Genomic DNA, 21,339 nt, shown 5'->3' on the forward strand with positions numbered 1-21,339 from the left:
GTAAATGTGATTGTAGGCTTCAGCTACTGGTTCAGGCTGGAAACTGAAATACTAAAATAAGATTCTAAAGGATAGCTATGGAAATACCTTATATCTATTTGTCTTTTAATTATTAACAGCTATTCAAAATATGGGGAAAGACTATTATGTTATTATTTAATATATTTTGTCTTTAGATTTTGAAAAAAATTGTACATAAAGTTTTTCAGCAAAGAAAGACATTTTGCTACTTCATTTATCTGCTTCATGCCTTTTGTATTTTTTCTGTTTGTTTTTGGTTTTGGTTTTGATGATAATTTTTCTAATTCATTTGGAGAACTTCAGTATAAATTTGGATACAAAAACTGATTATGACATTTTTGTCTTTAACAGAACTTGAGTAGTAAAATGTTAAATACCATATTAATGAGTACAGTGTTTATTGTAGAGTTTTGCTGATCATTTTTAACGAATAGCTATTTTTTATTATTTCTGGCCTGATGATAGATAGATCATGAGTAGCTGCTGAAACCTTTAAAAACATTTTTTCAACTACTATAGAGACAATATAGAGTTTTTTTTCTTTAGATCAATTAGAATGATGAACTATAGATATCATTATTTAATTTTAAAATAGACTTCTATTATGGAATAGTTTCAACCTGATAGATTACCTGAGAAATATGAGAAGGAAAATGAGAGAGAGATAGAAGAAAAGCTAGGATGGATAGAGAGAGATTGATGGAGGTGGATTGAGGTAGAGGAAAGGAGGGTTAATGGAAGGATAAATTTACTCTATTTCTTTTCCTAAATTCCAGATTCACTTATTAGTCAAGTTGTCATTGCCAGGAGAACACTCAATTCAAAGGACAGCAATCCCACTAGAGGTCCAGCCATACTGTGTCATCTGATCACTGCAAGGTGAGGTAAAGGTGAGCAATTTCCTGGGTTTATGCCCTCTGTCCTCCACAACTGCTCCCACCAAGATTCACAGAAGTATTCATACATCAATAAATCTCTGTTTCAATTTTAAAAATCTAGGAATCTTTGACACTTATAGTAAAAACACTCAAGTCATTCATTTATAAAGAGAATGGTGGAGAAAACTCAAGATAAAGCAGCTATTTTTTAAGTCAGAATCCCTATAATTCTCAGGTTCCCAAGTGAACACATGTACACAATTTATGTATCATATATATGTACATATACTTTATGTGTAATATATAGTATGTGATAATTAAACATATACTATATCATTTTATACGATGTAAAATGTTGTATATATGATGTATTATTAATCATTAGATTCTTGGGCATCCCTTATGATTGTTCTGTTCTAATTTTCTGTTTCATTTTTTTTAATTTTTATTTTAAAGTTGGGTGATATGCAGAGGGGTTACAGTTACACAAGTATGGTCATGAGTACATTTCTTTTTGAACAGTGTTACTTACCTCCCTCATTTTCTCCCATTCTGTCCCTCCTCCTATCCCCACCCCCCCCACAAGTGTAAATTTCATTTCCAACATATTGTCTAGTGATTATTACTGTCGCATTGTGCTCTTATTCTATGCCATCCATGTTTATTTTAGGACTTATAAATTAATCTTTACCAATGCATAGGTAAACGCTTCCATTTTATAAAACATTGTCTTACCAATTATAAATTTTACCTGGAAATATATCTCACCATTCTGAAGGAATAACTTGAGGAAAAATCATTCTGAAAGAGTTTCTAGGGTGTGTTAAAAAGTTTCTAGTATTGAATATCATGAGTTAAGTATTGCAAGCAAGGTAAACAAAAAGGTGAATTAAGAGCAAATAATAATGACAAATCATGGGGCATTCTCTCTTTTACAGGCAAAGTTCTAACAGAGGATTTAAGAGTAAATAGAATTAAGAGGTGGAGGTGTGGTGTGATTAAAGGCCTCAGGGATTTGTTGCCATTGAAGAAAATACTTTGGTTTCTGAGATATATAATCCTGTGAGTGAAATTAGCTAGGAAGCAATTGGGCCATGGACGGAAGAAGGCAAAACCCCAGAGAAAGATACTGCAAAGCAGTCTACTACTATATTGTAAGAGTTACACAAACAAGGACACTGAAACAGACAGTTAAAGAACTTAACTGATGCCACACTCCATTAAGCAAGGGAGAGTAGGGGCCCTGAGGCATATCGTTTGACCTTAGTCTCACAGTGTAACAGCTGGACTGTGGCTATGGATGGGCACTTCACTCTGAGTCTATAAAGACATACATGGAATAGAAATGTTACAAATGGAACTGCTTTCTTGAGACACATTTTGTAGATGGAAAAGGAGAGATTAATTTCTATTGGGAAACTAGAAGGTGGACAGAGAGGTCAGCAAGAGCCAGAGAACTTAAGCTAAAGCAAAGAGCTGCTTGCACAGTCCACCGAGACATGCATGGCCATCCAATGAGTACAACTTGAAGGAGCAGGAAAAACCCAAGATACATTCCACATAGATGTGGTTTCAGCCTTCAAAGTAGCAGAGAGCCTGAGATCACTGGGATTTTTTTGTTGTTCATGACAGTTACTTCATATCAGGTAAATGCTTAGGTGGTTACTTAGTTTTAGTGTCTCTGTTTCTTAGGATTGTAGTAACTGGTTGATAAGATTTTCATCTTAATTCCCAGAATTCTCTTTGGATTTAGTCTAATGTTATATTAAAGAACAATTTCACTGCAAATTACTTTGGGTGAAACTCATGTAAGTGTATGCTTTTAAAGTTGCACATGTCAAGTACACATGCCATGGCCACTGCCATGGGATGTCAAAAAACACATAAGAAGAATATGAAAAGTCCCTGCATAGTGCCGCATGCTTATAATTTCAGATATATAGGAGGTAGAAGTAGAAAGATCTCAGTTAATGGCCAGCTCAGGCATTTTTTATATATGCCAGATGATATCTGAACAATGAATTAAAGCAAAAACAATTGGGAATGTGGCTCAATGGATAAGACTGCTAGACTACCAAGCCTAAAGCCATTAGTTCAAACTCTAGTACTCTCCAAAAGAACTGTGAGATAGAGAGAATAAAAACTGTAATGACTTACACAGGAGAGTTTCTGTGCAAATACAGTCAAGATAATTTACCGTTCAATGTTGATATATCAATTGAAATATCAGATCAGTGGATGCAAAATTAACTAAACTTTGGACTAAGCTTGTGTCTCCCTGTTTCTGAGTCTAACAGAATGAAAGGCACAGCTCCATGCTGGACACAGATTATTTTGAAAACAGATTTTTAACCACCCTCCCTCTCAAAGTGCAGAGTCCTAGCTATATTAGGTCTGGCTACTCACTCCCAAATGCCATGTACAGACACAGTGAAGGGCAGAATAAAAGAGATTCATCATGACAGCCATGGGAAGAGAGCACTGTAGTATTTTTCAATCATCTTTGGATGAATTCTTGTAACACTTATCTCCTATTAAAAGCCAGAACTGGAGGTGTGGCTCAAGTGGAAATATACCTAACTTGAGTGAAAAATCCAAGCCCGAACGAGCAGGAGGCCTTGAGTTCAAGACAGTGGACTAGCACCAAAATTTAAACAAAAATGAATTTACAGGCAATAGAAGGAACTGAAAGTATGATTTGAATTGAGGATATTATATGCATAATAGTAAATGATAAACAATGAATTTCAAACAACCCTTTTGGTTCTATTGTTGTTTGAACTCAAGGTTTCCTGCTTATTAGAGTCTACAACTTAAGCCACTACACCATAGATTTTACTTTAGTTTCTTTTTCAGATGATGTCTTATGATTTTACCCAGTTTGGCCTTCTGTTAAAATCTTTCTAAATTCATCTCCTGCATAGCTACCATGCACCACCTGCTTCAACGTGCTTTTGAGATAGATCTCACTGCCTTCCAGAATCGCTTTTACTCACTATCTTTTTTTTTTTTTTTTAATTTTATTTTATTTTATTTGAGAACATACTGTACAGAGGGGTTACAATTACATGGGCAGGATAATGCATACATTTCTTACCAAGCATTGCAGCCTCCTCCTTTGTTTACCCTTCACCTCCCTTCCCGGCCTCCCCCCTCCCTCCCAACCAATCGTACCCCCCCTCCCCCCCCAACCGACATTGTAAAGCTGGTTTTGACATGACATTTTGTACTTCTCATTGTTGCAACAGGTCCACCTGAATCCTTAAACGACTTGTTTGTCCCCATCTCCTCCACATGTTATACTGACATCAAATATAGTGAAAGCGGGGGTTACACTGTGGGGGAGGGACATACAAAGCAACAAGGAAATAATCTTATAAATGCGTTAGAAACACATTCATGAAAGAAACAAAAACATTAAAATACATATTTGAGGTTTTGTTTTCCTAACATCACATTATCTGACTTTTTCCGCTTGACTCATACCTATACTAGATATTGCAAATAAGGGAAACCATGGGACCTATGTTTCTTTGGGCCTGGCTTACTTCACTTAATATAATTTTTTCCAAGCCTTTCCATTTCCTAACAAATGGGGAAATGTCATTCTTTCTGATGGAGGCATAGAATTCCATTGTGTATATATACCACATCTTCTTGATCCATTCATCTACTGAGGGGCATCTGGGTTGGTTCCATGTCTTAGCTATGGTAAATAATGCTGCAATAAACATAGTTGTGCTGGTAGCTTTAGTGTGGCCTTGTTTGTGATCATTTGGGTAAATGCCCAAAAGTGGGATTGCTGGGTCGTTGGGGAGCTCTATGTGGAGTCTTTTGAGGAACCTCCATACTGCTTTCCAAAGTGGTTGAACAAGTTTACATTCCCACCAACAATGAAGTAAGGTTCCTTTCTGTCCACATCCGCTCCAGCATCTGTTGTTGTTAGAGTTCTTGATTTTTGCTGTTCTAACTGGAGTGAGGTGATATCTCAATGTTGTTTTGATTTGCATTTCTTTTATGGCTAGGGATGTTGAACATTTCTTCATGTGTCTATTGGCCATCCTTCTTTCTTCTTCAGAGAAGCTTCTCTTTAAGTCTTTCGCCCACTTACTTATTGGGCAGTTGTTTCTTTGAGGATTTGTTGTTGGGTGGTTTAATTTTTTGAGTTCCAAGTATATTTTAGATATGAGACCCTTGTCCGTTGTATGGCTAGTAAAGATTTTCTCCCAGTCCGTGGGCTTTCTATTGATCTTGCTAGCTATGTCATTTGCCCTGCAGAAGCTCTGCAACCTTATACAATCCCATTTGTCCAGCCTTTCTTTGATTTGTTGTGTTTCCGGGTCTCTATTCAGAAAATTTCGGCCTGAGCCAAGGAGACCCAGGGTTTCTCCTATTCCATCCTGTAATGTTTTCAGGGTGTCTGCTTTGAGTTCAAGGTCTTTGATCCATTTGGAGTTGATTCTGGTGAAGGGTGATATATAAGGATCTAGCTTTAGTTTTCTACATGTAGTTAACCAGTTTTGCCAGCACCATTTACTGAAGAGGCTGTCTGTCTTCCATTCTATTGTTTTAGCTCCCTTATCGAAGATTAGATGGCTATAGGTCTGTAGGTTCATTTCTGGGTTTTCAGTTCTATTCCATTGGTCCTGAGGTCTCTTCTTATGCCAATACCAAGCTGTTTTGATGACTATGGCTTTATAGTAGAGTTTGAAATTTGGTATTGATATTCCTCCAGCAGTGTTCTTTCCGTTGAGGAGCGTTTTTGCTATTCGGGGTCTTTTATTGTTCCATATGAATTTTTGGATTGCCTCTTCTATTTCCTTGAAGAATGAGGGTGGAATTTTGATAGGTATTGCGTTGAATTTGTAGATAGCCTTGGGAAGTACTGCCATTTTCACAATGTTAATCTTTCCAATCCAGGAGCATGGGAGGTTTTGCCATTTTTTAAGTTCTGTGTTGATTTCCTTTTTCAAGATTTTAAAGTTTTCATCATAGAGGTCCTTCACTTCTTTAGTTAAGTTAATTCCTAGGTATTTTATTTTTTGTGGGGCTATTACAAATGGAGTTGCTTTCCTAATTTCAGCCACACTTTTCTCATTGTTGGCATACAGAAAAGCCATTGATTTTTGGGGGTTAATTTTATAACCTGCTACTTTGCCAAAGTTTTGAATCAGCTTGAGTAATTTGGGAGTGGAGTCTATGGGATTCTTTAAATACAAGATCATGTCATCTGCAAAGAGGGAGAGTTTTATTTCTTCTTTCCCTATTTGGATCCCCTTTATGTCTGCATCTTGTCTTATTGCTGTAGCTAGGCATTCTAATACTAGATTGAAGAGAAGTGGAGAGAGTGGGCATCCTTGTCTTGTTCCTGAGTTAAGAGGAAATGGCTTTAGTTTTTCACCATTGAGTATAATGCTGGCTGTAGGTTTGTCATATACAGCCTTTATTGTATTGAGGAATGTTCCATGGATTCCTAATTTTTCCAAAACCTTCATCATAAAGGGGTGTTGGATCTTGTCGAATGCTTTTTCTGCGTCTATTGAGATAACCATGTGGTTCTTATTCTTGCTCCTGTTGATGTGATGAATAATATTAATTGATTTGCGTATATTGAACCAGCTTTGCATCCCTGAAATGAATCCTGTTTGATCGTGGTGTATGATTTTTTGGATGAATTGTTGAAGTCGATTGGCCAAAATTTTGTTGAGAAGTTTTGCATCAATGTTCATCAAAGAAATGGGTCTATAGTTCTCTTTCTTTGATGAGTCCCTGCCTGGTTTTGGGATGAGGGTTATGATGGCTTCATAGAATGTGTTCGGTAGTGAGCTTTCTCTTTCAATTTCATTGAAGAGTTGGAGGAGAATTGGTGTGAGCTCTGCTTTGAAGGCCTTGTAAAATTCCGCTGTAAAACCATCTGGTCCTGGACTTTTCTTAGCTGGGAGGTCTCTTATTGCTGTTTCTATTTCAATGCTTGATATGGGCCTGTTAAGATAGTTTACCTCATCTTGGTTTAGTTTTGGCATGTCAATATTTGCTAGGAAGAGGTCCATTTCTGTCAAGTTCTCAAACTTATTAGCATAAAGTTTTGAGAAGTATTCCCTTATAATGTTCTGAATCTTGGTTGTTCCGTGGTGATGTTTCCATTCTCATCTCTGAGTTTATTAATTTGGGTATGTTCTCTTCTTTTTCTGATAAGATTTGCTAAGGGTCTGTCAATTTTGTTAAGTTTTTCGAAGAACCAACTCTTTGTTTTGTTGATTCTTTCTATAGTTTTTTTGGATTCTAATTCATTTAATTCTGATTTAATTTTGATTATTTCTTTCCGTCTACTGGATTGGGGTTTATCTTGCTGCTCTTTTTCAAGGAGGTTTAGATGCGTCATTAAATTGTTAGTTTCAGATCTCTCCAATTTGTTGATGTAGGAGCTCAGAGCTATAAACTTGCCTCTGAGTACTGCCTTTGCTGTGTCCCAGAGGAGCTGGTATTTTGTGTGTTCATTTTTGTTGAATAGCATGAACATTTGAATTTCCTTTCTAATCTCTTCCATGACCCACTCATGATTCAGCAGTGTGTTGTTCAGCCTCCATGTGATACCGGACTTTCTTTGGTGGCTTTTGATGTTGAGTTCTAACTTTATTCCCTTGTGGTCAGAGAGAATGCAAGGTATAACTTCAATGTTTCTGAATTTAGACAAGTTTGCTTTGTGGCCTAAAATGTGGTCTATTTTAGAAAACGTTCCATGTGCTGCTGAGAAAAACGTGTATTCTAATGCTGCTGGGTGAAATGTTCGGTAAATGTCTGTTAAGTCTAGTTGATCTATGCAGCTGTTTAGATCTGTGGTTTCTCTGTTTAGTTTTTGCCGAGTTGATCTATCTAGTGGGGAGAGTGGTGTGTTAAAATCCCCAACGATTAATGTCTTTGGATCTATATGGGATTTGAGGGAAAGTAGTGTTTCTTTGATAAATTTGGGTGCTCCATTGTTTGGCGAATAGATATTTAGAATTGTAATATCCTCCTGAAGGAGAGATCCTTTAATTAGTATGTAGCGACCTTCTTTATCTCTTTTCATGAATTTTAATTTGAAGTCTATTTTATCTGATATTAGGATTGCAACTCCCGCCTGTTTATGCTGTCCGTTTGCTTGGTAGATTTTGTTCCAGCCTTTAACATTGAAAATGTGTTTGTTTTTATGGGCAAGATGTGACTCCTGCAGGCAGCAGATAGAAGGGTCTTGTTTTTTAATCCAACTAGACAGTCTATGTCGCTTGATTGGAGAGTTCAGTCCGTTAACATTAAGAGATAGGACTGAGAGGTATTTGGGAGTTCCTGCCATGTTATCTACCTTCTTGGGGGCTGCGAAAACTGGGTTCTTCCTATGGTTCGTGGATTCTCAGTTTGGGTGCAGTTTCTTGGCCTTTATTGCGGTCTTGTTGGTTTTCTATGTGTAGGACATCTTTAAGAATCTTTTGTAGGGCTGGTTTGGTGGAGATGTATTGTTTCAATTTTTCTTTGCTATGGAAGGTTTTTATTTGGCCTTCAGTTATGAAGGAGAGTTTAGTTGGGTACAGTATTCTTGGTTGATAGTTGTTTGTTTTTAGGGCATGGCATACATCATTCCAGGCTCTTCTTGCTTTGATTGTCTCTGCTGAGAAATCTGAGGTGATTCTAATTGGTTTCCCTTTATAAGTGATTACCCTTTTCTCCCTGACAGCTTTAAGGATCTTTTCCTTGTTCTGAGTTGATTCTGTGTGGATTATAATGTGACGGTGGGATGTCCTATTCTGGTCTGGTCTATTTGGGGTTCTAAAGGCTTCTTGTATCTGGACAGGCCTATCTTTTTGCATGTTTGGGAAGTTCTCTGCTAGGATCCTGTTAAACAGATTTCCTAGACCATTAACTTCTGTTTCTAGGTGTTCCTCTACACCCATTATCCTTAGATTAGGCCTTCTGATGGTGTCTTCCAGGTTTTGGATAGATCTATCATATTTCTTGGACTTGTCTTTTATGGTTGTATGTTCTTTCTCTATAATATCTAGGCTGTCTTCAATCCCTGAGATTCGATCTTCTGCATGGTCTAACCTGCTGTCAAGACTCTCTACTTTGTTTTTTATCTCTTTTCCTTCTAGTTGGTCAGCTTTGATGGCTTCAAGTTCTTTGTTGAAGCTCTGTTTTAGGTCTTGTATGAATTTCTTTACTTCCTTAATTTGGTGTTCAGTGTTTGTCCTCAAATCGCTTAGTTGATTGGTTATGGTTTCTTTGGGCTCCCATTCCTTCTGTTGGGTTCCATTCAGCATTCCCTTTGTGGTCTCCCTGACTTCCTTCAGCTCTTTGTTAATGGATTCCATGAATGCCTTTAGTGATCTTTGTGTGTTCTCTACCTGGTCTCTCAATTCCTGTATTACTCTTTGATTTGCTTCCTCCCGTTCGTGGGATTCCTGCAGATCTCTTTGAGTGTTCTCAGCCTGCTCACGCCATTCCTCCCTTTCTCTTTGAGTATTCTCAAGTTGTTCACGCAAATCCTGTATGAGTTTTTGAGTAGCTTCCTCACGCTTATGATATTCCTGTATAAACTTCTGGGATGCCTCCTCTCTCTCCCTATCACGCTCATACAGAGTCCTTTGTACGTTGTCAAACTTTTCATTTATCATGTTTGCCACCAGTGTTTGTAGAGCTGTTTGGGAACTCTCCTCTGGATTATTCATTATCTGTTCTAACCCCTGATTATCAGGATTGGGAATTGAGATACCCGAAATTGCCATTTTTCTTGTGTTTTTCCGGCTTACTCTGCCCATTTGAGATGAAGATAGCACCAGTTTTGTGCTAGAACACTATCTTGAGGCAACCATCAACCAAAGTTTGCATTTGTACAGTCAATAGTCTACAGATACAATCTAGTTCAACAGATACATCTATTCGACATCAAACAACTATATGTTAAAGGACTTCGAACCGCAGAGAAGAATTTGGAAAGCCAGAAATTATTAGGGTTAGGAAGAGATGTGGGTAAAAAATAGGAATAGATTGGTGTGGGGAGGCACAGGGAGAGTTAACTATGTCCTAATCACAATGCAGGAAATAGGTTGGGTAGGATGTAAGTAGAGAGAGAGAAAAAGAAGAAAGGGAAAGGGGAATGAAAAGAGACCAGAAAAAAAATAGAAACGTAAAAATTAATGTTATTTTAGAGATTAAAAGACCATCTATTTATAGAGGAATATGAATATGTTGAGAGAAAGGGAGGGACATAGAGGAGATGAGAAAAACTTTTAAAAAATGCTTAAAATATTGTATAGGTATAAAGTACTGCTATTAGTGAATTTAAGTCTCAGAGGTTTTGAATTGAGTAATAAGTTTGTGGATTAAGTGTGTACACAATGGGGGATAGGGTTTACTGGTTAACTACGGGTTTATCTGAGGATGTGCAGGACGAGAGTTAAGTCACATAAAGATGAACAAAGAGGAAAAGATGGAAAGGATAGGAAAGTGAGAAGAAAAGATCAGAAGTTCAGTAGAGCTAGAAAAAAAAACAAAAAGATAATTAAGAATGAAAGAAAAAGAGAAAGAAGACAAGAAAAGAAAAGAAAACACACATTCACGTATTCCTAAAATAAAAATTATAAGAGGAGAAGAAAAAAAAAAAAAGTTAATGGAAAACAATTATTTTTTCAGAAGAGGCAAAAATTAAAGATTAATAAAAGTTTTAGAAAAGCAAAAAAAATTTTTTATATATATATAAGGTAACAAAAAATGAAAAAAAAACAAAACAAGAAAAAGAAAAAAAGAAAAGAAGAAGAAAAAAAAAGTTCTTTGATTTTTTTTTTTTTTTTTTTTTTGGGAGGGGTGGGAAGAGTCCTGTATCTCCCTTTTGTCTGTAACCAGAGTCTGGTTGGAGTCTCTGGTCAGCTTGAGGTCCTGTGGCTTGATTGGTTTCTTAAGTCAGTTTGTTGGAACAGGCAGAAAAATGCTCTGCTTTACCCAAGATTTTGAGATCCCCCTCCCAGGTTAGTTTACTGGGAGGGTGATCTGCTTTGAGAATCACAAAAGAGGGGGATGCAGTGATGAGGCTAGGTTCTGGGTAGAGTTGAGGCCTTTCAACGAACAGTAGCTTTTCCTTGGGGCTATTTTGTGAAAAAAAACTCACAGCACCCAGCCTGGAGCCATTCTCAGGGTTTCTGTTTTTCAATTGATTGTGGTGGCTGCTAGAGGGAGGGGCAGCCTCTGGCTCTGGCCACCCAGCGAGGAGAGCCACTCCAATGGCTGGTGCCTGAGCTGGGCGACCCCTCCCTGGATGGAACTGAGTCTGTGAGGTCACCTCACCGCCAAGTTCCTGTGACCTGCCAAATGTCTAGCTCTATTCCAAGGCCTGAGCTGGAGCTAGCCGCTCCTCCGAGCTTTGTCGGTATCCAAGATGGAGATCACCGGTGCTGGGGGGGGAGGGGTGGCCTTCCCTCCTCTGCTCCCAGAGGAGTGAGGAATGGGGCTTCTACTCACGCGGAGTCATGGATCTCGGGTCGTCTCTGGTCTGCAAAGTGCAGGATGAAGTTGTCCGCTCCTTGTCGGTTCTTGCTGGTGTTGAGTAGAATCCGCTCATCGGCTGCGTCTGGCTCCTTCGTCCCGGACTGCGTCTCAGGTATGCCTCTGCGGCAGTGGTCGCTGCTGCGACCCTGCCGCCGCAGCGGCAGCTGCTCAGATGTGTCTGCTTGGCTTCCCCTCTCTTGACTAACTCTCTGTCCTGTGATGGCACGCTTGGTGTGATTCTCTGGCTTGGGACTGTTCACTGGAACTCTGAAACTGTTTTCTATGCAAGAGCTTGTTCAGATTCCAGCTTCTCCTCCGCCATTTACTCACTATCTTAAAATCTGTGTCTCCAGTTTAGTTGGGTTTACAGGCATAAGTTACTATGTTCAGCCAGAACATAGTACTTGTTACTATTAAACATAATGAAGTAAATATTTGAAGCACAAAATAATGGATGTAAGGAAAGGAACTGAAAATTACAACTATATGTCAATTGCACATATGTTGTCATGGACAAAATGAAATAAATATGCCCCCAAACATTACACATACATAGACAAACACAAGGACACACACCTCTATGAACAAATAAATTATGTTATTATATAAGTTATTGGTTCACATCTTTTTTAGTATATATTTTTACTGTAAAGGTAGTGTACCCAGGGGTTACAGTTACATGACTAAGTTAATGAGTACATTTCCTATGGAGCACTGTTACCTCCTCCTTTGTTTATCCCCTAACATCCCTTCCCTCCCTCCCTCCCTACCATCATTCCCGCCTTGCCCCACCAACCCCATATCAAGTTTAACTTGTACATCTCATTGTTACAGTGAGTCAACCTGTATCCTTATTTCAGCTTTTTTTTATTTCCCTTACCTTCCCCAAATTAGAAAAATTTATAAACAAGATTCAGGGCACTGGAATTAACTATAAGGAAAACCCACGTTATACCATGGGGAAAGAACATAAGAAGAAACAAAAAAAAAAATCAAATAGTACATTATAAATACATTAAAAACAACAGCAAGAAATTGTTTCCCTCTCTTGGGGTTCATTTCATTTAGCATCAGGTTATATGGTCATATGTACATAGCTTTTGACCTTTTCTGCTTGCCCTAGACATATACTATTTATTGAAAATAAGGGAAACCATGTAACCTATGTTTGTTTGGCCTGGTTTTTTTCACTTAATATAATTTTTTCCAAGACTTTCCATTTCTTAACAAAGAAGCTGGTCCCATTCTTTCTGATGGAGGCATAGAATTCCATTTTGTGTGTGTGTGTGTGTGTGTGTGTGTGTGTGTGTGTGTGTGTGTGTATCACATTTTCTTGATTCATTCATCTCCTGAGGTGCATCTGGGTTGGTTCCATATCTTAGCTATGGTATATAATGCTGCGATAAACATAGTTGTGCAGGCAGCTTTAGGATAGCCTTGTTTGTGATCATTTGGGTAAATGCTGGGTCATAGGAGAACTCTATTTGTACTCTTTTGAGGAACCTCCATACTGATTTCCAGATGGTTGGACAAGTTTACAGTCCCACCAACAATGCAGTAGGGTTCCCTTTTGGCCACATCCCCTCCAGCATCAGATGTTATTAGATGTCTTTTTAATACTATTCCTCTGTTACAGGAGCAAGGTAATGAGTACATTTCCTATCAAGTATTGTTTCCTCCTCCTTTTTATTCCCCTACCATCCCTTCCCTCCCACCTCCACAACTACCCCCACCCCGCCCTTGTACATCTCATTGTTACAATGGGTTAACCTGTATCCCTATTTAAGCATTTTATTTTTTCCTTTGCCCTCTCCGAATTAGAGAAGTGTGTATACAAGATACAGAGCACCAACATCAAATACAGTGAAAATAGTAGTTATAATGTGGGGGAGTAACATACAAAGAAACATAAAATCACATGGTACATAATGAAAATGTTAGAAACAATAGTAGGAAAGAAAAAAAAGTATTTGTTTCCCAATCTTTGGGTTTATTTCACTAAACATCATGACCTTTTCTATTTGTCCTACATATGTACAGTTATTACAACAAAGCTAATCCATGGGACCTGTGTTTCTTTGTGCCTGGCTTAATTCACTTATTATAAATCTTTCCATTTCCTAAGAAATGTGGCAATGTCATTCTTTCTGATGGAGGCAAGGTGGGCAAGGTGTGTCTTTTTAAGGCAGCAGATAGAAGCATCTTGTTTTTTGATCCAACTAGACAGTGTTTTTCACTTAATTGGAGAGTTAAGTCCATTAATATTGAGAGTTAGGGCTGAGAGGTGTTTGGTAGTTCCTGCCATGTTATCCATATTCTTGGGGGCAGTGCCAACTGGACTTTTCCTGTGCTTCTTGGATTCTCTGTTTGGGGGCTGTTTCTTGGCCTTTATTATGCTCTTTTTGATTTTCTATATTTAGGACTTCTTTAAGTATCTTTAGTAGGACTGGTTTTTTGGTCCATTTTATATATATACATACACACACAGCAAAACAAAATGCCCAATACAGAAAAATGGCATCTGAGGATGTCCAGGTATGAATACACCAGAATATTACATTTTGCAATTGCTTGCTTCCACCTCTCCTCCAACCCAATAAAGGAGGACAGACCATTCTGCTCAGAGAGGTGGTTTCCCATTCCATTTTCTAAAGACAGTGTTTATTGTGAATGTTAGCAAAAAGATACCTAAAAAGTAATATGTTACTATCTCTACATTTAACACACATTGGGCACTTCTAAACATCTAGAGAGACTAGATGTTTTCAATAAGGACTCAGTCTGCCCACTATATACATGGCAGTCTTCACTGACTGCACACATGTGACTAATTATAATCTAAAAAGTGTCTTCAAACTAGGAATATTCTAGAACCTTTCTCCACCTACCCAGTGTGCTAGAATGCTCAGATTTTCAGAAGACCTTTTCTAGGAATTTTAGCACAGAACATACAAAGTCTACTAACTATTTTTGTCATACACTGGCAACCTCTCTAACATCTAGAATGCCTAGATGTAAGTTAGGACTCCTTTGTCCTTTATATACACTATGTACACAAGAAAGTAGAACAAAATGGGACAATGTTACCCTCCACTGTAAGCACTGGCATGGCCGCTTTACATTTCTTTCACCTGGTACCAAGGCATAAGCACCATGCCTACAACTCCAGCGGTTAACCGTTTTCCCTCCCCCAAAAATGGCACTTAAAATACATCAGGCATTCAGAATATCCAAGGTCCTTAAGCACAGTCAGCTCTGCATGCAGCAAGGGGGATGAGCTGCACACAGATCAATGGCTGTCGCTGGAAAATGTCTTCGCCGGTCCCCTCTTCCTTCTCCCAGGTCTTCTGTTCCATGTCCTCCAACCAGGGAACGGAACAAACGCGGAGGAGTGTGGCTCTGGCCGTGTCCCCTGGAGGTAGTCTCTCGCCGCCATTCCAGGTCACTTCCAGAAGACGTTTCTATGGTCTTTACAAACCCATGGCGTTGACAGGTGCGACTTCCTGCGTCTCCTTTATCACTGGTCGGCAACTTCTTCGAATCCAGAAGGCCAGGTGGACGAAAGGTCGTCTTTGAGAAGGTGGGGGAAGTTGAGAGCCCCCTTTCTAGATGATGGACACAGACCTACCAGCGGCCCACAAACCTTGGTGGGCTCCGGTGGGCACCTGTGTCACCCGTGGCCATCACTCTACCGTTTCTCCGCGGGCACCAGCCCAACCGCCCCGGCCGCCAACCGCTGCCCCTGCCTCCATCCGGGGTTCCGCTCAACTGCCAGGACCCTTAGGGCCTTTGTGTGTCCTTGTCGCGGGGTGCGGCCTCTCTGTGGGGCAGGGAGGTCACCCCAGGTCCCGGATCGGCAACCTAGAATGCTGGTGAGCTTCCAAGGCCTCCTGCGGTCTCCGTCCTCTAGCCTGTGAAAGCCTCCGCCGTGGTCGCCTGGCTGCACCATGCCTGTCACCACGCAAGGGCGCTGCGTCCTTGGCAGCTGGGCGAGGTCTTCCTCTGGACCCGGCAACATGGAGCACCATCGATATCAATCATTGCAGCGGGGTGCGGGGATGCGGGGAGCTCGTTGCTGCAAGAGCCCCCCATGTCTGCCGGACATAGATTGCATACAGGCCGATCCCCGGGGACTCTGCTCAGCCTCAGGCCTGGGGCCACAAGGCACCGAAGGCCCGGGAAGGAGGCCGTGCTCCGTCCCTCTCGGTGCTCTCGACCAGGTAGGACTGGTTTTATGGAGATATATTGCTTTAATATTTATTTGATGTGGAAGCTTTTTATTTGTGCTCCCATTATGAAGGACAGTTTTAGTGGGTGCATTATTCTTGGTTGATAGTTGTGTGTCTTTAAGTCATGGCAAACATCTTCCAGACTCTTCTTGCATTAATTGTCTCTGCTGAGAAAGCTGCAGTCATTCTGATTGTTTTCCCTTTATAGCTGGATGGTCGTTTCTCCCTGATAGCTTTAAGTATCCTTTTTGGTCTCACTTGATCTTGTGCAGACTACAATGTGGGATGAACTGTTCTGGTCTGGTCTATTTGGGGTTCCAAAGGATTCTTGTATCTGAATGGGCCTATCTTTTTGGATGTTTGGGAAGTTCTTTCTCTCATGTCTAGGCTCTTTTCAATCCCAAAGATACTATCTTCTGCATGGTCTAACCTACTGTAAAGATTTTTCTACTTTGCTTTTTATTCCTTTCCTTCTAATTGGTCAGATTTGATGGCTTCAAATTCTTTTTTGGAGCTTGGTTTTAGGTCTTGTATAGACTTCTTTCCCTCCTTCATTTGTTTTTCAGTGTTCATTCTCAAATCCCTTACTTGATTGCTTATAGTTTCATTGGACTCCCTTTCCTTCTGTTGGGGTTCATTCAGCATTCCTTTTGTGTACTCCATGGATTCCTCCAGCTTTCTGTTTGTGGACTCCATGATGCCTCTACTAATCTTTGTGTATTCTCATCTTGCCCATGCAATTCCTCTATTAATCTTCGATTAGCCTCCTCACTCTCACAACATTCCTGTATTCATCTTTGGTTAGCCTCATCACACTCACACATTTCCCTTCCATGCTCACGCATTTTCCTGTCACACTCACACAGAGTCCTTTGCAGGCTTTCAATCTTTTCATTCAGCATTTTACCAGTAGTGTTTGTGGAGGATTTTGGGAACTCCCCTCTGTTTTATTGATTAACTGCTCTGTTGCCTGATTATCATGGGTGGTGGGAGTTGAGATACCTAGACTTTCCTTTTTTCTTCTGTTTCTCTGACTTGTTCTGCCAATTTGGGTATGAAAGCAAAACCAATTCTGAGATAGAAGACTATTTTAAAACAAGCATGAACCATAGACCTGACACATAGACTGACACAGTCAAACTGTCTACAGAAGCAATCTAGTTCAACAATAAACTAGGAATCAATGGACAAAGAAAAATCAAATAAGGAGTCAGCAGACCAGAAATTAATAGGTTTAAGGAGAATTGTGAGTAGAAAATAAGATTGGAGGAATGTAGGGATGGAAAGTGAGAGAAGGAATATAACCAATACCTAAATTCAGAGAGAGGGAAGTGATAGAAGGAAAGGAGAAGAGAGAAAAAGAAAAAGAAAAATTAAAAAATTTACTGTGGGGGAGGGACATACAAAGCAACAAAGAAATAATCTTATAAATGTGTTAGAAAATATCGCATGAAAGAAAAAAACATTTGAATACATAACTTAGGGTTCATTTTCCTAACATCAACTTATCTGTCATTTTCTCCTTAACCCCTGCTTTCACTGTACTTGATGACAGTATAATTTGTGGAGGGGAAGGGAAAAAACAAATTGTTTAAATAGGGATACAGGTGGACCCATTCCAACAATGAGATGCACAAGTTGTTATGTTGAAAACGAACTTTACAACTTTGGTGGGGGGAGGAGGATTGGGTGTGGGAGTGAGGGTGGGGGGTTGGGTGGGGGGAGGAAGGGAAGGGAAGGGGAAACGAAGTAGGAGGCTACAATGCTTGATAAGGAATGTACTCATGACATTGACCATGTAATTATAACCCCTCTGTACATTATTTTCACAATAAAATATAAATAAAAAGTAATTGAAAATTTAAAAATGAAACACTTTAAAATTATTTAAGCATAAATACATATTACTACAATTAAAGGAGTCAAGACTGACAGTTTGTGAGCTGAGTAACTGATATCTGAATTAAGTATGCACATAATGAAGGATAAACTATAATGATTGAAGACAAGTATACATCTAGTGACGAACAAAACAGCACTTAAGGCAAAAAAACCAAAACCCAAAAGGACCAAAATGGAAAAGATTATAAAGAGAATTAAAAAAAGAAACAACAAAAACAAATCAAGAAACCTAATATTTAAATGATGAAAAAAACCAACAGTTTTTTTCAGATTCTTTAATTGTGATTAAGTGATTACATAATTTTCCTAATTTCACAGTATTGTGGAATAGTGATGCTAGTTAAAGTCACAAACACATTCTAACTTTCATGGGGCAAATTGTCTGTCATGGTCAATAACATTTATGAGTTCTATGCGCTTTGACAATACAGTTATTTCTTCCACACTGGGTGATATGTACATTTCTTTTGTTTTGCATAGAGTCAGCTGTTCCCTCTTTCCCACTTGTTCCCTCCCTCCCATCGCTGCCATTGAGTTGCTTAGTTCATTTTGATCAATGACCAGTGCAGCTGATGGGTCCGGCTGTTTTATATTTTTCCCTGATTCCCTCTAGTTCTGTGTCTTCCTCCTGGTTTCCCTCTGGTGTGCATAGATATGCCATATATGTGATCAGAAGCATGGGGTTATTTAGTAGTGATTCTACCAGATGAGTGGAAGTCCTTTGATTATTTTTGTTGTTGTTGTTCCTAATGTGATATTTATTTTCAATTTTTTTATTATGAGTCCTTTGTTTTTTAAGTCTTGTCATTTTTGTCATATCAACATTACATTTTTGGATTTAACATCCAGTTATGAGGGAGACCATGTGTCATTTGTCTCTTTGTTTACCTCCCTCATCATGATTTCTTCTAGCTCCATCCATTTCCCTGCAAATGCCATCATTTTGTCATTTCTAAAGGCGGCATAATATTCCATTGTATATAGATACCACAGTTTTTGGATCCATTCATCTGTGGTGGGACATCTGGGTTGTTATCCTATCATGGCTATTGTGAACAGTGCTGCAATAAACATGGAAGTGCATGTGTCATTTTATACTGGTTCTTGTTGTTCAGGATAAATGCTGAGAAGTGGTATGGCTGGGTTATAGGGAAGTCAATATTTTGCTTTCTGAGGACTCTACAGACTGCTTTCCAAAATGGTTGTATAAGTGTACATTCCCACCAGCAGTTCCTCTTTCTCTGCATCACCTGTAGCATTTGTCATTGGCTGATTTCAGAATGTGGACCATTCTGATTGGGGTAAGGAGGTATCTCAGGGTTTTTATTTGCATTTCCTTTACAAACAGGGATGGTGAACATTTTCTCATGTGTTTCTTTGCCATTTTTAATCTCTTCTTCTGAGAAGTCTCTCTTTACTTCCCTTGCCCATTTAGAAATTGGGTTGTTAGGTTTGGGAGGGATTAGTTTCTTGAGTTCCCTGTATATACTGGATATTAACCCCATGTCTGATATATTTCTGGCAAATATTTTTCCCCAGTTAATTGGTTGTCTCTCTAGCTTGGTTGCTATAGCTTTAAATGTGCAGACAATTTTTAGATTAAAGTAGTCCCATTTGTCCAGTCTCTGTCCAGTTTGCTGTGACCCCAGGACTCTGTTCAGGAAGTTCATGCCTATGCCTATAAATTCAAGAGTCTCTCCTACTCTGTCCTGCAGTAGTTTCAGAGATTCAGGTTTGATGTTAAGGTCTTTTATCCATTTTGAGTTGATGTTGGTGCATGCTGATAGGCTGGGAGCCACTTTTAGTCTTCTGCATGTAGCCTCCCAGTTTTCCCAGCACCAGTAGTTTAAGAAGCTGTTTCTTCCACTGTATGTCTTTGGCTCCTTTGTCAAATATCAGCTGATTATAGGTGTGTGGTGTTATTTCTGAATTTTCTATTCTATTCCATTGGTCTTCGGGTCTTTTTTGTGCTAGTACCATGCTGTATTTGTTAGTATGGCTCTATAGTAGAGTTTGATGTCCAGCATAGAGATCCCTCCCATGTTCACTTTTTTGCCTAGAATTGTTTTGGATATTCTTAGTCTTTTGTTGTTCCATATGAATTTTTGGTTCGTTTTGTGTATTTCAGAAATGTACCTCATTGGGTTTGTTAGGAATTGCATTGAATTTGTGTACTAATTTTGGCAGTATGTCCATTTTCATTATGTTAAGTCTGCTACCTAAGAGCATGGAAAGTCTTTCCATTTCTTAGTGTCCTCTATAATTTCTTTCTTTAAGTTTTTATAGTTTTCATTAAATAGTTCTTTTACATCTTTGGTTAGGTTAAATCCTAAATACTTTATTTTTGAGGATGTTATTGTGAATGGGATTGCTTCCTATATTTTCCTCTCTACTTGTCCATTGTCAGTGTACAGGAAGACGACTGATTTTTGTGGGTGGTTTTTGTATCCTGCTACTTTGCTAAAGTGGTTTATAATTTTTAAAAGTTTGGGGATGGAGTTTGTGGGATCATGAAAGTAGATTATCATCTCATCTGAAAAAGGTATAGTTTAACGTCTTCCTTCCCTATGTGGATCTTTTTAATATCTTTTTCTGGCCTTATTGCCCTGGCTAAGGATTCCATGTCTATATTGCAGAGGAATGTAAACAGTGGGCATCCTTGCATTGTTCCTGATTTTAGGAGAATTGGGTATAGTTTTTCCCCATTAAGTGTAATATTCAACCAACAGTTTTTTAAACCAAAAAACATTTTAACAAAACTAGGCAGAAAAAAAAAAGGGTTCTTCAATTTTTTTTGATGGGGGGAATCTTTTGTCTCCCTGTGTCTGTAACCAGTCTCTTTGTGGAGTCTTTGTTTTACTTGTGGTGTTTGGTTTTCTTGTGGTTTGGTTAGTTTCTTAAATCAGCTTGTTTGAGCAGGCAAATGAAGCTCTGTCTTACTCGAGCCTTTACGACAATCCTCTCAGGCTGGTTCAGTGGAAGTGTGTTCTACTTTGACTATCACAAAAGAGGGATGTGGCTGTTTTCTCCAGCTTAGAGTTGTTGTGTGGGAGCTAGGTTGTAGTCAGCTCTGTGGAAAGTTAGCAATCAGTAGCTTTCTCCTGGATGGTCTAGGTCCTGAGAGAGTCAAGCAGGCCAGCGTGGAGCTATTCTCAGGATTTACGTGAAACAAGTTTCCAATTATTTTACTTTTACACTCAGCAGCTGGAGTTGCTACCTATGCTGCATGGGTAGGTTAGCTTCTGTGTCTATTTACCCACTGAGGGACAGTCTGCCCTGCACAAGTGGAGCTCCCTCTGCTTGGGAAGGACAACTTTCCACAAGGATTGAGCTGAGACCCACAGGTCAGTTTCCTATGACCTGTTGAATGGCTCCTTATTCTAAGGCCTGAGTTAGTTGTTAGCTGCTCTGGCCTGGTCTTTCTCAATATCAAACATGGAGTTCTTCTCCAGGGCTGAGGGATGAGCTACCATTCCACTGCTGCTCTATAAGAAGGAATGAGGATATCTTGATGGTACTCACACCTTTCCCTTGGTTTCTGAGCCATCTACCGTATGTGACTATCTATGGTTAGCAGGATGAAGATTTTCACTCTTTGTCAGTTCTTGCTTGTGGTGAGTAGAATCTGCTTTTACACTGCCTCTGGTGCCTTTGTCCTGGACTCCTGCTATAGATATGGTGGCCACGGTAGCAGCTGCTGCTGCCACTCCCACAGACCCTAGAGTTTTCGAATCTTTCTCTGGAACCAAGCTACCTGAAGTTTTTCTCTCTGGCCAAACTCTTTGTACTATGAT

At 39.3% G+C, this 21,339-nt stretch overlaps 1 gene segment (V, D, J or C); it reads left to right on the top strand.

Moving 5' to 3' along the window:
- Positions 1–21,339, top strand: part of LOC122114103 — a 353,243-nt gene that overhangs the window by 101,314 nt on the left and 230,590 nt on the right.

Source organism: Dipodomys spectabilis, unplaced genomic scaffold (genome assembly GCF_019054845.1).
Source record: "Dipodomys spectabilis isolate Male_0828 unplaced genomic scaffold, ASM1905484v1 ptg000106l, whole genome shotgun sequence".
Taxonomy (NCBI): domain Eukaryota; kingdom Metazoa; phylum Chordata; class Mammalia; order Rodentia; family Heteromyidae; genus Dipodomys; species Dipodomys spectabilis.